Below are 12,661 nucleotides of genomic sequence, written 5' to 3'. Positions count from 1 at the left end.
GTATCTTTCCCCTCTGGCATATTCTAGACTTCCTGGGGCTATTCAGGGATCGTAGCATCCCAAGTGGCTCACCTTTCACATACCTGGTCCATATTAATTGGAAAGTGTGATGTAGCCTAGCCAAGGCTCGTCACTGGTTTGCTCCTTAAGGCTGGAATATAAAAATTTAAAGAACATGATAAATACTTAGGCATCCCGCAAATTGTTTATGTCAGATCTGTGAAGCTTTCCAGAGCTTTATAGATGACATCCAGCACAGAAAAAATGGACATTTCTGAGGTATTTATACTTCAGCCATCACCATCCTCCAGCTGGCTGGGGCTCATGGGAGTTGTATTCCAAAGCATGTTGAAGGCACCAGGGTGGTGAAGGCTGTCTGTTCTATATTAAGTAGAGTCATTTGTGGGAAATATACATAATCTCCAGTTTCACACAAATGGCAACATCTCATATAGAACTTCACTCTCTAACAGTCTTTGACAACCTGCTGCCCTTCACATATTTTGGACTACAACTCCCATCAGCCCCAGCCAGTTCATCTGATTATGTATATCAGGTTATATATGTATCCTACACCATGGCAGAGTTCTTTACTGGAATTTTAACTGCGTGCCTCCTTGTGTGATAGATAGCTTTCTTCATTCTCCCACAGACATTCATTCTCCTCCTCAGCAGTTTACAGGCAACTTCCCATTTATGCAGGGGTTATGTTTCAAGGCACCGAGCATTTAAAGGAAGCTGCATATCTTGGGAACACCTTTGAAAATGCCTGCAAGCACCCTCTAAACCTCTGGAAACCCTTGGAAAACCCTTAAAAAACCCCCCACCAAATTCCACCACAATCTCTCCCTCCAAACCTCCTTGCTCAAACTCCAATTGTCCACAGGCCTCAAAGGTCAGTGCAAAAGCTCCTGGGATTGCACTTGCAAAGGCTTGTGGGATTGCTAGACACTATTTTGGTGCCATTTTTGCTAATTTCACATTTTTTTAGGGCTGTTTTTCCCCTTTCATGCCACTATTCGGTTCGTGGCAATGAGCACATGTGCGGTGGTGCATGCCTGAAACGTGCATAAATGGGAGGTTGCCTATAAATGCAATCCCTGTCTCTTGGAAGGTAAAGGTAAATGGACCCCTGACCATTAGATCCAGTCGTGACCAACTCTGGGGTTGCAGCGCACATCTCGCTTTATTGGCCGAGGGAGCCAGTGTACAGTTTCCAGGTCATGTGGCCAAAATGACTAAGCCGCTTCTGGCGAACCAGAGCAGCACATGGAAACGCCGTTTACCTTCCTGCCGGAGCCGTACCTATTTATCTACTTGCACTATGAGGTGCTTTTGAACTGCTAGGTTGGCAGGAGCAGGGACTGAGCAACGGGAGCTCACCCCGTCGTGGGGATTCGAACCGCAGACCTTCTGATTGGCAAGCCCTAGGCTCTGTGGTTTAACCCACAGCGCAACCCGTGTCCCATTCACCACCCATGTCCCCTTGGAAGCTTATTTTTTTGCCAAACCAGATGCAACTTTAATCAGCATCTGACTTCCCTTCCTTGTTGTTTCTCTTTACCATTTTTTTTTTTAAAAAATAGCTATGCTCTCCCCTGATTCAGATCTAGACTGTCCTGTGGCAGAGGAGAGGAGCAAGGTACATTGTGTTCAAAGTGTGAAGCACAGAAGTGGCATAAATCAAGTGAAAAACGGCTTGCCCAGGCATAAACTTAGACAGGGTCACCCCTACTGTTTGACAGAGTGAGGCAGCTATCTCAGGTGGTAGATGCTGGGAGATGGGATGTGGGACTGGGTGTTCTCTGTGATCTGCTCTACATATCCTAAGTAAACTGCTACCCTCGTGCAGAGCAGAAGATGCTGGTCTGTTGCCAGTGGTGAAATAAGATTCATCTGGAATGGGGGGGACAGGATTCTGCCCTTCATCCTCAGTCAGCAAAATATTTCAGGCTGGTCCTGCTGAAAGAATATATGTGACTGATTTTAAGCACATGTTGTTCTGCTGTCATCACTCTATGTACTTACTACAGCTATGTAACTCTGCAAAGCTTGCTCACAACTCTTGTGCCTCCTGTTTGTTGGTGGATATGATCTATCAGCATGTAATCACGCCATTTCTGTTTTTCCTGTGTTCAGTCTTCCTTAAACATAAAGGAAACTTGATGAATCCCTCCTGTTGAAAATGCCTTTGGATTATATCGGAAGACAAGACAACTTTGATCTGCTTTGAGCTTGGATGGCTCTTTTGATATTTCAGAAGGAAAGGCTGTGAAAGTTACGAGTCTTTATCTCTTGGAAGGACATCAAAACAAAACCCACTAGAACACTCAAGCTAGGATTGAACTAGATTTGAGTGGCTCCTTTTAAAGTTAAAAGCAGGCTCAAGAGGCCCTGCTTTGGATTGGGACCTGGCGTGATACATGAAAGGGGCACTTTAACCCATTCGCCCCCCGTGGTATAAATCTGGATTGCCCCCCCCCGTCTTCTATTTGCATTAGAAGGAAAGTCTATCTTTGTGGCTGCTGTTTACTTTGTAAATGTGATTCACTTAATCGGAGCGGATTCCTGGTGTTGCCTACTTTGATCCCTGTATCACCTGGCTCTGATTGTGGAGATACTGATGGAAACACACATAATATTGTGGGGTGCCTAGAACCAATGGGGGCTGGTCCAGTGGGCAAATAGGACACCAACCTGGCTTGATTCTGTCAAGCCCTTCTGTCTTCTTACTTAAAACAACTTCAAGGGATGGTCCAGGACTCCAGGCTGTCTGCTTTTTCCTCCATGATCTCAGTTTTGCTCTCGTAGAGAACCCAGGAAGGGAAAGTGTCAGTTGGCTGAATGACACTCCTTAGCACCACTGCTCAGCCTTCCAGCATTTTTGTACGGTAACCACAACCCATTTGAAGCATATGAGATTCAAACAGGCAGTAAAGCCTTTTAGAAAAAACAGCAAGCATTTATGCAGCCCAAACAATGCAGAATGAAGCACTTCGGGGCATGTGTCTTTGCACAGGGCAAATGTCTTTGTTCTTCTGCGAAAAACGTGGCATTAGAATGTTCAGTTCCTGGAGGAATGTTGTTGAAACAAGCTTCTTCTTTTGTGCTTCCTAAAAGAAACAATCTGTGTCTACAATTCCAAGTGCTTCTTTTTTTTTTGAAAAAGTGACACAAATCCACTTCGCCATTGCAACAGTAATAAAGAATTACATGCCATTTGTATCTATTTACACAATGTATTTAACCTGTCTCCGTGTAGCTGCTGAGTACAGTGATACCTCGGGTTAAGTACTTAATTCGTTTCGGAGGTCTATTCTTAACCTGAAACTGTTCTTCACCTGAAGCACCACTTTAGAAAGCTAATGGGCCTCCTGCTGCTGCCACACCGCCGGAGCACGATTTCTGTTCTCATCCTGAAGCAAAGTTCTTAACCCGAGGTACTATTTCTGGGTTAGGGGAGTCTGTAACCTGAAGTGTATGTAACCTGAAGCATATGTAACCTGAGGTACCACTGTATTCAGAGGCTCAGACATACAGAATTTGCCATTATTGTCCATTATAACGTAAAATATTATCAACTGACATTCTAAGTCAATTGCCATCTGAAGGTTTATATTGCTTCATGCTGGCTGCTGGTTTTTGTATTAGAGTAGTAATGGAATTAGTATTTCATTACTATATATTCTAATATTGTTGTGGCTTTAAATGTTGTTGTAAGCTTCTTTGTTGAGAAGCTTTCTCAAAAAGGCCAGGTAGAAATTCATTAAATAAATAGCTGTATATACATCTGAAAAAAGGGGGACGTGGGTGGTGCTGTGGGTTAAACCACAGAGCCTAGAACTTGCCGATCAGAAGGTCGGCAGTTCGAATCCCAGTGACAGGGTGAGCTCCTGTTGCTCGGTCCCTGCTCCTGCCAACCTAGCAGTTCGAAAGCACGTCAAAGTGCAAGTAGATAAATAGGTACCCTCCGGCGGGAAGGTAAACAGCGTTTCCGTGCGCTGCTCTGGTTTGCCAAAAGCGGCTTAGTCATGCTGGCCACATGACTAGGCTCCCTTGGCCAATAATGCGAGATGAGCGTTGCAACCCCAGAGTCGGCCACGACTGGACCTAATGGTCAGGGTCCCTTTACCCTTTACCCTTTACCTTTACATTTGAAAAATACTTACTTGACTTACAGATTTTCCCAGTTGGGTAAGCAAGCTCATTAAAGATTTAAAATGTCAAAAGTAAGAAAAATTGGGCTGAAATTTTTGACTGGAATATCCATGCAGGGCAAGGTTTAGGATGCAATCCTGACCTCAGCCACTGCCCAACAAGACTTTAACAAAGTGGTGGTTCCATTGACACAACCTTGGTCCTGCCTTGATGCCATCACATGACAGCAGTGGGGCTGGCTCAGAATTTAATGGATGCCTCTGATCTCTCTCTCTCTCTCACACACACACACACACACACACACACATGGAGCTGACTGTATTGTGTTAGTGTGGCCTGTGTTGGCTACTCCTGGAGTAGAAACTTTGGGTTGTTGTTGTTGTTTTAATTAGAAGTAAGATACTAATCAGAGTTATTCTAACCCGAGCTTTCCAGGAATACTATTTATTGCTGAAATTGTTCCATCCAGGACATTAATTAGTCCGTTTCTTGACAAAACTCTGTGTAGCTTGAGGAAAAGAGGAAGAAGGGAGAGGCTGTGCTGTGTGAAACATTTACCCTTTTAGCAGAGTTCAAAGTTTAAAATGTCTGGCTAAGCGCCTAGTTTTTGCATGGCTGTTTGTTTTTGTCAACCCCTTATATTATATCTGGAATGATGGCAAAATTGCATGAAGAGAAAGTGAGAGATTGTGGGAAACTCTTGCCTGGCAAATGGTAGTAAACAAATCATTTTAAAAAGGGAGACACTTTCACTCAATCAGCCTAAAATGCTCTTGATAAAGAGGATGCAACAGGAAGCGAATTCCAAAATGAACTATAGCGTGAAGTCAGTAGCTGCCTTTATGTATTATATGTAAAAGTTCCTACTCTGAGAGGAGCCTACATGTAGGTTTTTGGTTAGCAGACCTGGATGTCAGGGTAAGGCAGGGCAGAGCTATGTGATTTCAGGAATGGCAACTGCAGTAGCGCTGCCCTCCTGCCCCTTTGATTGCATGGAGAACCTCCAGAACATAACCCTCCCACTCCACACAATTTGGTCACTGCCTGTATATTAGACCAGCAGTTTCCCAAACTTTCTTTCCCTATGGACCATTGAAAAATTCCTGATGTTCATGATGGACCACTTAGTGCTAAATGCTTCATGGTTTTTCGTTGTATTTTTCTTGCTTCTTTTCTTTCTTGCATTGTATTCTATTGTCTTACAACTTGAATTTATATATAAATCATAATAATAAAAATTACAATATAAAATTAATAATCAAGGTGAATATTTAAAGTGCTACTCCAGCCATTCACAGCCACTGCTCCTGCTGTTCTTCACAGACACATCGTGGACCACCTGGATGAAGCTCATGGAAAACTGGTGGTCACAGTTGGGAACCTCTGTTTTAGATTATCGGGATAAATGTGGTACTATACTGAATATTTTTCACTGGACTGTAATAGGATCTTGTGAAATTTCTTTGAGCCAAACAGAAGTAATATTATAGCAAAGCCAGGAAGCACACTGAACAGTAAACTACAACTTTGTGACCCCCCTCTATAAGACGGGGGGGGGGAGAGCGAGAGAAGGGTGGGTTTTGTAGTTTGTGAGACTAACTCCCCCAAAGTAAAACTCCCAAAAATTCTCAGTTGTTCCCCCCCCCCCAGCATTTCCTATGCATGGGCTGGAGGACAAAATGGGATTTGGGATGATCACACTGATAATAAAAAAACCTGAGATGCTAGAAACAATTATAGCCAGTACTGCTGATAGGATCTATAGATCTAAGAATATATGTGAGTAAACAAGTTAGGTTTTGGTCTCCAGAGGCAATAGAAAATTGATATACATATGGTGGAAAAAGTACACTTGTTTCTTCCATTCGTTTTAAGCCTCAGTTGCTTCATATTTTAGCTCTTAAAAACCAGGTTCATTTTGCTTCATGTATTAGCTTTTCATTTGTTTTGCTGTTCCAATCTGTTGTCTTCCACTGATTCCAATGAAAAACTCAGTTGCTTTTCTGCTTCTGTGACTCACTGTTTTCCTGGGAATTGGCCTTTTTGAGCATTCTACTACATCCTGCCAAGGAATCAGACCACCCCCCACTCCCCAAATTTCAGGCAGTGAGAAAACAGCTAGCTCTGTTTTAGAAGTAATTTTAAAAGACACAGAGACAAATATAATTTCATTTTAGTCCAAGTGCTGGCCATCAATAGCATGTTAGCAGGTGATCCTTTCAGTGATCCTCTTGCCTTGCTGTGGAATGGTGAGGTGAGGAGGGCTCCTGAGCGCAGTCTCTGGTGCTGTGGGGCCCACGATGCCCCTGGTATTCTAGGGAGCTGCGTGTGATGAAACAGGTTCCCCATCTCTGATTCAGACCCTTGTATGATTTCATCGTAAATTCACTCATATACTAAAATCACTTAGCCTTCCAACCAGGATGTCCCTCAATTTCCAGTTTTAAAGCCCATAACACACACTTTGTCATGTGCTATTAGTTACAGAACATGTCACAGGAGGACAAATGGTGGTCATTAGCAGAGGTTCCTGGGATGGTTGTTTTTACTATCTCTCTTTTTCCTTTTGGTCCCCTCACATTTAACAGCTATTTCATGTTTTGCCTGCAGGCTAAAACCTTGACTTATGCCAGAAGCATTTCTACTTTCTCTGCTATACACACCCCATGCCTCCCCCCCATTAACACTTTTGTTTTTAAAATAAAATGGGGAAGCCGTGTGCAAAACAGAGAATGTAATTGATGTTGAACACTTGCAAAATAATTGCATTGGTTAATGCAGTGCCAACAAGAACGCAGAATCACCTTCAGTTTCATAGAATAGAGGTAAAATAAAGTTAGGAAAAGCTTGTTAGCTTATTGGAGTTTGTTTTGTGATAGCATAGATTCCAAGTACATATTGTGAAACTTTGCTAAAGTCTGTCTATCTGTTTGTGTCGTGTGTGTGTGTGCGCGCGCGCATGTAGTTGGGCGGATTGGTACAAAAAACGAGATGCTGAACTCCTATATGCAGAAAGTGTCATAGGTGCTAGTGCAAAATGACTGCCATAAGAAGCAGGGAAAGAGGGGGTGGTACTTCATACCTGTGAGTGCTGTCACACACAAAAAGTCAAGTATTAGTGTGAGATCTGCTATGTAGCTCTGCCTCACTCTGTGCAATAGAAGCACTGGTCCTCCTAAGGAGAGATTCAATTCATAGGTAACATCCCCAGAAGAGCTTCCAACAGCACAGGGCCAAACTACACATTCTGTTAATCATGTAAGTGCAATATTTTCTTTTTACAAACAGGTTGGGACCCCGGCTTGGAAACTGTGGGCTTTAACCTCTCGTTCCATGTTGTGGTCCTGATCTGGATCAGGGCCTCCATGTCTGCATACTTGCCTTGGGGACAACAGCTCCTCTTTGCTTTAAAGGGTAAACCACATCATTAAGGCAATGTGTAGTTTGGTCCAAAGATACACTGAACACAGAATAAGTCAAGATGGTTTGCATCTCCTTAAAAAGAACAAGTACAGCACACATTAAAAGTCCTATTAGTGCAAGCAAGGTCATAGAAGTTGTTTTGTTATGAACTGTTTATTATGGTTCTCAGTCATGTACAAATGAACAAAATGTAAAACATTAATAAGGCTATTCTCATGTATAGTCTCCCACACCCTTATGTGACTATAGCACCTCTGGCTCTGGAAACTGGAAGAGCCAATTAAACATAGGGGGAAAGGTAAAACTTTTTTAACAGAAGGCAATGATTTTTCAGGTGCTTCTCTCCTCAGCTGGTATACAACCCTAAGTATTTGCCTCTCATCACATCTATAAAATTGTCTTCCTTCTCATGTTTTACCAATGTTCCCAATCTGTGGGCTGCTTGGTCTAAAAAGGCTTGTAAGCCATGATCCCATGGAGATTTCTTTGATTTCAAGATTCTTAACCTCATTGTGACTTTGTTGCTTTCCAGCATTTAGGCACCCATCCTGCATGTCTTGGGGATTATTTAAAAATATTGTGCCAAATGCAACAAAACTGTGGGTGTCCTTCTCTTTTCACAGGGTATTGTGTTCATGTCCCTTTTTTCTGCACCAGAACACTGCAATTATTTTGTTTCAAGTTAGAATACAATGCACAACATTTGTTTGCAGTTTGTAGATGTGCTCCTAATGACCACTGGATGTCACTATTGGTCTTTGCTAAGTAATTCTGTAAAAGTTTCAGAAGATCTTAATATGGTAGAAGAACAAAGATTATTCCTGGTTTCCTGACTACGGTGAGTATCATTATTATATTCCGAAATGTGTATTTGTAAATAACTGTGGAGAAATACACAATAGTATATTAGATTATATTTAATGTAACAGTGAAGCAATTGAGAAAAATATTGTACATGACTTCATGCACATAGGTAACAGGCTAGTAATATTTCCTGTAATGTTGTCTTCTTGGGATTAAATTGTCAATAAGTGTGCCTGAAACCCATAACGAAACCTGAAAATAAACTGATTATTCTTCATGCATCACAAAAACAAGTGGAACTACAAAACAAGTGGAACCAATCAGTACAAAATTAAAGCAATGATAACAATTCTGATATGGGAAATGATTCTTAATTGATACTTGGAGAGGTATTTTCAGCCTGCTCCTGCTGGCCTGTCACAGTGCCAGCAATAACTCTGGCATTTAAAATGTGGAACATGTTCCGATTTCTTTACTGGGTATCACTGTGGGTGTCAGGAGTCAGTCTAACAGAAACCATGATGGCATTTAAGGAAGAGGTTTGGGATCCCACAGAAGGTTCCAACACATCTGAGGAGCCTTTTAAGTAACCTGGATACTGGGAAATCTACTTACTAGAATTCAAATGACTATGGAATGGTATTATCCTAGTAATCATTTCACGTGGAACTGACACAAGAATCCACAAATACTTGAAGTTCATCCATTTTCCCACTTTGCTATTCACAACTTTGAATTAGAAATTTCAGTGCCAAATACGGATTTTGAATGTGATGCTTTCAGCTCAGGATTATACATTCTATTGCTTTGGACTCGTTTGGACATTTCTTGACTATTTTGATTTTGACAATCTTCAGTGTGGAACATTTTCCTGAAATGGAGAAGTTTGAAAACCACTGTGGTACACCATTGCATGTCTGCTGTCAAGATTGACGAATACGAAATGTTATGTTGTTATAGATCAACTCCCAGGTATGGAGAAAATATCAGCTGCCATATATCAAACATTGAAATTAAAAAACCATTGGATGCCTAAAATAGTGACATTTAATATTTGAGCACCCAGTGGACTTGTGGATAGTATTTTTATTTTAAATAATGACAAAGGAGATTTTTGAGAAGCATCTTTAGGAGCAAGTTCATTTCAACTCTGAACTGTTAACAGCTATCTGAGGTATTTTTGTTGTATAAACGAATTAAACACTACACTTTTTTTCCTAACAGGTTGCAGCAGTTAACAACAAATCACAGCACTAATTATTGACATAATAAACATGTTTACATCCTTTTTGAAATCCAGAGATGTTGACTTCTCAACCTCCTCTGACAGGACATTTTGGAACTTAAGGAAGAACACCGTACATTTTTTTTCTGCCTGAAGCGAAGGAAAAGACGATTCTCTCTCTCTCTCTCTCCTTGTACAGAATTTGATCCAACTGGCTGTTGAATCTTTCTTTGATAACTCAGGTAGAATGGTGGCTGGACTGCTGCTGTTTTGTATCAGCTGCCGCCTGAGGCAGATGCCCCACTCTGCCTAATGTTAGGGCTATTCCTACTAAGGAAGCTGTGCAGTGAATTCCTGGTAATAGCAGCCACAATCTAAACTGACACACGGAAGAAACAACAAACAGTACCTGTTGATCAGACCTCAGTAGATTGTCAATGACGGCTACATGGCCACTTTAATCTATAAAGACAGTTGCCCTCAGTGCTCTGACAATAGTTTTTCCAGTTTTGTTACCCATCACTGCACTTTTTAACAATTCTAATACAGTAGATCCTTTCTGGAAAGGGATGCTCATAACTATTAACTCAATATTAATATGTCATGTACAAAAATCAAATAAAGCTGAAACATTTTGTTTTCCTTGCCATGTTAAACAGGTTTCTACGCCATGCTTTTAATTTTTTTAATATATATATATATATATTTTTACTGGAATTTTCAATACAGAAAGAAATGACATATACAGCAACATGCCATCAAAATTAAATAAGTACATCAAGACAAGATAAAGCATATATGTAAGGTATAACAAGAAAATGTATAAATAAAGGAAAATGGAGCTTACATATACTTGTAAAAACGAAACCAAGAAAATCTTTTCATTTAAGAAAATGGAAGAAGGGGTTTTTTTTCAGTAAAAATGTTTCAGTATGCTATGGTGAATAAACAAAAAATAGCTGTATTAAGGGCATGTTATGTAATCAGACAAGAAAAGGACAATATGGTAGAAGCATGTGCTCCCATCATTCTTTTTATTTGATATATACCTGGAGGTCACAACCATTCTGCACAGAATGTATCTTTGTTGGATTTTAACTTTGTCAATTTTTCCATCCATGCCAAACTTGGGCATAGCTCAGTCAAGTTTCCATTAATCTGCTTCCAATTATGAGCCACCACAATGCATGTTGCTGCAAAGAAAGAGCTTAACAGGTCTTTTTAAAAAAAACAACAACAAACCAACAACAATCTTACCCTCGTCAACAAATCTAGAGAGCAATGCCGTGAGTTGGTCAGGCATTAAATTCTGTCCAAGGATCGGCTGGATTTCACGAAATATATTTTCCCAAATATTTTTTGATCACTAGACATGTCTACCACATATGGAAAAATAAACATACCTAACTCTCCATACCATCTCCAGCAACTGTTACTTTGAGCGGTTCCACTTAGGGTGTGGAGTTGGGTCCCATCTTTGGGCTACCTTGAAGGAATTACACCAGAGTTTGTCCAAGGAAGAGTGAAATGGATTCCACTCTCAGATCCTAACCTATTTTTCAGAGTCAAGGCTTTAGATCTTTTTTTAGCAAACCAATGTTAACCTTTCCCCCCACTTTCTCTCTTTAATGGAACACAGTTTTTCTCTCTCCCCATGTCCTCATTTTGCAATTTGCTCTTTGCTCTGCAGTGAAAAAGGTCAAGAGTAAAGGCATTAGAGACAGCAAATGAATGCAGATCCCAGTTGAAAGGAACGGGAATCCATAATAGTTTCCAGCATTTATAGTATGAAAATTTTGATGCAGTGATATATTTTTTGGGTAAAATGCTATGTAAAAATTAATTGTTAATCCTGTTAAGAGTGGATGACTGCTTTTCAAAATAAACAAAAGGTTTGTTTTTAAACCCCACACAGACTTCCAGGTTTCTAGAGAATCTTAGCCTTCTCCATTGGCATTCTGCAGATGAGTTTTTCCCTGCCTGCGACCATATCATGGAGGGTCAGGAATGCAAGAAGTTAAAGTGAAGAAATTATATATAATTTGTAGTGCTCTGTGTTACCTTTGTTTCTTCCAACCCTGCTTCCTTCTTATGCAATACATTTTGCTATGATTGGTTAACCTTTCTTTCTCCCAAACCCTAATCTGTCTTCCATTTTAAGGGGGGAAAGTGTGTCCTGCTACGATTGGTTAATCTTTGTTTCACCCCACCTTGTGACCTGAAGCAGTCACACCATTGCATAAATTTTACAAGTGAGCTATAAATGTGCAATTAACTATTATGTTAAGGCTCTTCAACTGAGTTCAATTGGGCTTTTATTCTGCATCTTCTGAAGGGTAGAGAATTTTCATTTCAAAACACAAATCAATTGTTTGGTATTATTGATCTTCCAGTACTGTGTAAGATCTGAGTTATCTTTGTACTTCTTTATCAACTCAGGCAAATATTAGAAGCTTTTCTATATTTGAAAAATCATCCTGATATGAGCAAGTTTGGATTGCGACGTTGTAAAGAAATCTTACATATTGTAAGAGATTTAAAAGACAATGTACAGCAGATAGGCTTGTTCATAAATCACTGGAATCTGAAATATGAATGTAATTTTAAACTGTATATATTATTTTTATTGATATAAGTCTGACTCATTGCTACAGTTGAAATTTTCAACTATTGCATATTTTCTATCCTATACATATTGGGTTTAAATATAGGATGATTTAATAGTAAGGTTTTTGTATGTATTTTCATAACTGTAATTATGTTATTAAAATAACATTGTAATTTTTAAGAAAACACCTCTGTTTCCTTGAATTCAGTTCCTTGTGTTTATAGACAAACCTAACTTCTGATTAATTAAACTGGTCAACATAGATTCTGATGGGCTTTACTCAATGCATCTAAATGCCTTGTTGGTCTTGGTTACAATCAACTCCAGGGAAATTGGAAGGTAGCAGAGTCATAACCTATTACCCTAGCTTGATCTCTCCCCCAGAAGATTCCTAGAAGAGCTCTAGTCACATGTTGCATCATTTGTGTTAAAATCAATGCCCT

At 40.2% G+C, this 12,661-nt stretch overlaps 1 long non-coding RNA gene across 1 annotated transcript in view; it reads left to right on the top strand.

The window, feature by feature from the left end:
- Positions 1-12,393, top strand: part of LOC307224126 — a 35,394-nt gene extending 23,001 nt beyond the window's left edge. Inside the window, exons 3-4 of the long non-coding RNA XR_013842429.1 lie at positions 8,295-8,419; positions 9,610-12,393. This is a non-coding gene — a long non-coding RNA (uncharacterized lncRNA). The remainder of the gene's footprint in view (positions 1-8,294; positions 8,420-9,609) is intronic.
- The last annotated feature ends 268 nt before the right edge of the window (positions 12,394-12,661 follow it).

The sequence above is a fragment of the Podarcis cretensis genome, assembly GCF_951804945.1.
Source record: "Podarcis cretensis genome assembly, chromosome: 9".
NCBI lineage: Eukaryota > Metazoa > Chordata > Lepidosauria > Squamata > Lacertidae > Podarcis > Podarcis cretensis.
The sequence above is the reverse complement of the archived record's forward strand: the minus strand, read 5'-3'. Positions and strand labels throughout refer to the sequence as shown.